Genomic DNA, 4,499 nt, shown 5'->3' with positions numbered 1-4,499 from the left:
AGTGTGCTGTTTATCATACAGATTGGACACCTCATTCCAGACCCGAGATCTTTCCCGCAACGCTGGGAGCTGTCCTTTCAGCACCACAAAATTGCCGCTTGAAGTTGCATTGCCGTTTTTTTCTTTTTCACCAGGAGCTTTTCTTTCAGCACCACAGCATTGCACTTAGACTTTTTAAACGGCTGCGTTCCTCTTTGCTCTGAAGACCAATTTCGTCTGCACTTCCAGTTATTGCTATTACCTGTAGAACTTTCAATCCTGTTTCACCCTCACCACCCCTCCCCCAAACAGTTTTAAGGTATCTATTTCTGTGGAAGTCATTTTTCTCATTGAATGATCAGAAACAAAGATAAATTCTAACCTTTAACGGCTCATTCCGACTCATTGCTTACAGTAGATCTAAGCTCTTTTTTCTGCTTATTCGACTCCTTCCAGCTTCCCATCACATCTGTAACAAACTTTTAAAATTATATTGCCACACCACCATGCACAAGGCTACCTGCACAGTAGAGATAGATTATTCCATCACATTCAGATGGTTAACAGAGGTTCGCACGTCCTGTATTTATATATATATATTTATATCGCTTTCTAAGAAAGTGCATATTAATGTTTACTTTAAAGAATGTGTAAATGGTGCTATGAAGAAATCTGATCAATTTTATCCCAGTCTTTCTGTGTACCACTTCGAATGTATGAGATTTATTTTTCTATTGGAAAAAAAAAATAAACAGTCTGAAAGCATTCCAGTTGGTAGATTTTAGTAATTTTACAGTGAATTGAATCCCTATGTGATAGTATCATTAAAAAATTTAATGATGGGTCATGAAAATTACGACATGCTTATTGATAATACACATTTCTGTCTGGACACTCTTCAGTCCGTCTGCTGACTCCTAAATGTCTATTTCATTTGAGATGTTTGCATACTCCAAATTTTAAATGTTTTGATGTGGATATAGTAAAAAAGGGTTGATTGAGTGCTCCTTGTTACCACAGATTGACAAACTGAGACTGTTTTTGTCTATGGGTGAGAGAGATTCAAAGGATAGCTCTTAAACACAAGGCAAACATGGCTTAGCATGTCACTATCTGGTGCAATGCAGTCCCTGTACGTATAATATGCTGCATCTTTACTAAAAATGCTTGAAAAATCTTGAGTGAGCAAGAGAACAATATATTATATAATAATGTTGCTTCCAGAAGTTTGCATCTTTGTTTTTTCTTTAAACATTTTATAGTATTTAATTGTTACCTTCAATTATATGTCGATGTGTTTTGTTCAAAGGGTAAGTACTGTGCTGCTTTAACTGGTTCTTAGCAGACAATTTTACACACAGCACATTCTACTTGTAGCTGTAGTCATAGCTTTTCTCTTAAAATTGTACTTAAACATTGTAGACTAATTAATTTAGAATGCATTATTATTTTAAAACCAATACTTTTTCTATGCAGATTAATACAATAACTTCTATGTTATATAAGCAGAAAGATAAGCAGAAAGTTTTACATTACATATATACTGCTATTTGTAAATGAAACATTCTCTTTTGTGTTTAAATTAAAAAATAGTATAATTTCAGGTTTGTAATGCAAATATTGTTTAAACTGAAAGCTTTTGGTATTTTGCTTACAGTATTTTTTAGGGATAATTTAAAATGTGTAGGTTTAAAGGAAAAGTTTTACAGAGTTATAGTGAATGAGCAGCTGTTTCTGCATTGTTAGGGCACAGAAGTTAGAGCTTGGATTGCCACATTAATGCCTAATTAAGAAAGAACTGAGACTCCGAAATCCTTCTCATTTAATCTCATTGAATAAACAGCTCTGTAGCGATGCCTATTTGTACTTGTTTCTCTAATAAAAATGCAACTGTAGCTCTCAACACAAATTAGTTTTAATTATTTAAATGGTATGAATTTGTCAAACATAAATAATCTAACACCTGTTTTGCCTTTTCATAAAATGAAAAAAATGTTTCATGAAATCTAATAGGATTATAGTGGGGAATAACAAAGATAGGTCTATGTGTTTATTGCAATTCTGTTAATTAAAAAAAAAATGCAAGTGTGAGTTGATTACTATCTAGCAGCATGAAGAAGTACTCCATGTCATTGTATGCAAGGGCACAACAGAAAACAGCAAAACAGAAGGCTGTCTCATACATGTCCTGTGCTTATCTCCAAGGACTGGTGACACTTACTTATAATATAGCAGTTCATCTTCTGAAGACAATGATAACATTACAAAGCATTGAGTGATGTAGCTTTTGAGATGCTTAATCAAGCTGCCATGATAGTCGCTAGTATATTTGGAACAAACCTTCTTGGGCAAGGAAAAGACAAATCTGAGTTTACCTGCTTTGTATCCGTTGTACTAACTTCATTTTAGGGGATCTGCCTGACGACACATGAAGAATACCCAGAGTGTCAGAAGGGTATAATGAGGTATAAAACCCAGTTGGTAGCTAACTCTTAAATGGAAAACTGTTTTTCTCCACAGAGTAATATAATCATATTTGTTGTTTCTGGTTTATACTACATTTTGGTTTGAAAGGTTTGCTATGTGAAGTTCTGGAAATACTAATAAACTGCCCTGAATAAATTTATCATTTCCTTGAGGAGGGAAATTAAACATGTAAGACAGTTGGTGGTGGTGGTATCCTCATAAGGCACTTCAAGGAGTAATTATTTGTGTAACTTTCTGTATATTAAACCATACTCTAATATTGATTCTGTTTGTGGTGTACTAATTGTTACCTTTTCTTGGTAAAGGAAATGTGCGAAGCAGATAGTTACTGTTCTAAATCAACAAGGCAATTTTAGAGTCACGTGAAGCTGTTGAAACCTACCACGCTGCCTGCCAGATTAATCATCTTTATTGTCCTTCTGGAGGTGTCTGTCTTCCTTTGTGCAAAATATTTCCAGCAGACAGGATTATTTTGAGAACTTATGATACTCCAAGGATATTATTATGTGACTGTCACAATTAGTATTGTGCCCTACGTATCAATAACGTAGCTTAGGTTTTCAGAACTGTCTTTTTAAAATAAATTACAGCACGTATTTTCCAAAGCATTTTAATACATATCAGGGTGCATTTTCTCTCAAAGAGCCCCCATGATTATTTCGTGTTAGCTATTTCTTTTGATATCATTGGAATTCAACAAATTAGAATAAAGTCATGTTTCTGGTGTCACACTGAACTGCAGTATGCAACTGCTCAAGAAAAACTGGGTTTTATTTAGTTCTTTTTTATGTTTATATAGTTTCAAGTTTTAAATGACATTTATAATTTAATAAATTTATAAGAAAAAAAGTGCATGCAAGAAAGCAGGATTAATATAATTAAAATGATAATATACTTCCTGATGTTGCATTCAATGCTGTAATGTATCACAAGCCTTCAAATTACTGAAGGTACTGTGATGATAATTAAGCAAGTGTATCAGGATGATCAGGTTTAATATTGGTATCTTTCAAAAAATATTAAGTTGTATCTCAGTTTTTAACTGTATTTCCCTAAATACATGGTCTTTTTTACTTAGTGTAAGCTGTTAGTAAGGGGAAGAAAAATTAACACTAAAATTTTTAATCTAACATATTGATACAAAGTAAAATTCACTCCAAAATTAATTGCTTGCTTTTTCTTTTAAAAGCTCTCCTGGCAACGTATCACTTTCCAGACTTTTCTGATGCCCAGTGAAATTTTGCAATAGTCTTAACCTGGCATCAGCTATTCCTGGCACAATGTATTATTCCTCTCTCAACACCTAAAGGATGTAATATACGTCATTGAAACATTTTAACATCTACTGCGTATACTAGTTTTAAATTTGGATTGGAGCTTTGAGTATTATTTAGTTTGAAAATAGAAAATGTTAGCAAAAAAAGGCCGTATTTGAGAAGCCTTTTATTACATGATAGTGATTGGAAACACCAGTGATACTGTTTGCTAGCTGTTTTCTCAGTTTATGTGAATTGTTTTAATTTACACGTATCTGCATGTATCTGTACCTAGAAGTACTAAATAATTTGCATCCAATTTCTATAAACTAATTTATAGTTTTCCTTGATTAAGACTAAACCAGCGTCCTGATATATGCTCTTCAAACTTAATGTTACTGCACAGGCACATCTGAACATGAGCAGTTGCAGATGGAGATGTGGAGGATAAGAATGAAGAAGCAGTAACAGTGTAAATGGTTTTATAAAAGCGACAAGACTGCATAAGTATAAGTTTATTTAAAAAAAAACAAAAATAAAAAAACCCCAACATTTTACCTTTGATTATAATGCTTCAAAGAACAAGTATACTTTCAGTGAATCCTTATTCATATTTTGTCAGTAAACTCAAACGTCCAAGAAATTTAGATTGTTAAAAGCAGTTTTTTGAGGTGTCTTGTTATAATTAATTTCCGTTCTGCAATTCAGTTCATTTCCCCCCCAATCAATGGACATGGCTCGCTTTACAGTGAGAAGAAGTGGAAATTTTGAAAAGAA

The 4,499-nt window shown here is 33.2% G+C and overlaps 1 protein-coding gene across 2 annotated transcripts in view; it reads left to right on the top strand.

The window, feature by feature from the left end:
- Nucleotides 1-746, top strand: part of NOVA1 (NOVA alternative splicing regulator 1) — a 144,519-nt gene extending 143,773 nt beyond the window's left edge. For both annotated transcript variants that reach the window (XM_069858351.1, XM_069858350.1), the window contains one exon: nt 1-746. This exon is cut by the window's left edge and continues 3,980 nt beyond it. The gene's annotated coding sequence lies outside the window, so the exon portion shown is untranslated.
- Nucleotides 747-4,499: the final 3,753 nt, after the last annotated feature.

This window comes from Phaenicophaeus curvirostris, chromosome 5 (assembly GCF_032191515.1).
Source record: "Phaenicophaeus curvirostris isolate KB17595 chromosome 5, BPBGC_Pcur_1.0, whole genome shotgun sequence".
Lineage (NCBI taxonomy): Eukaryota > Metazoa > Chordata > Aves > Cuculiformes > Cuculidae > Phaenicophaeus > Phaenicophaeus curvirostris.
This window is presented reverse-complemented; position numbering and strand designations above follow the sequence as displayed.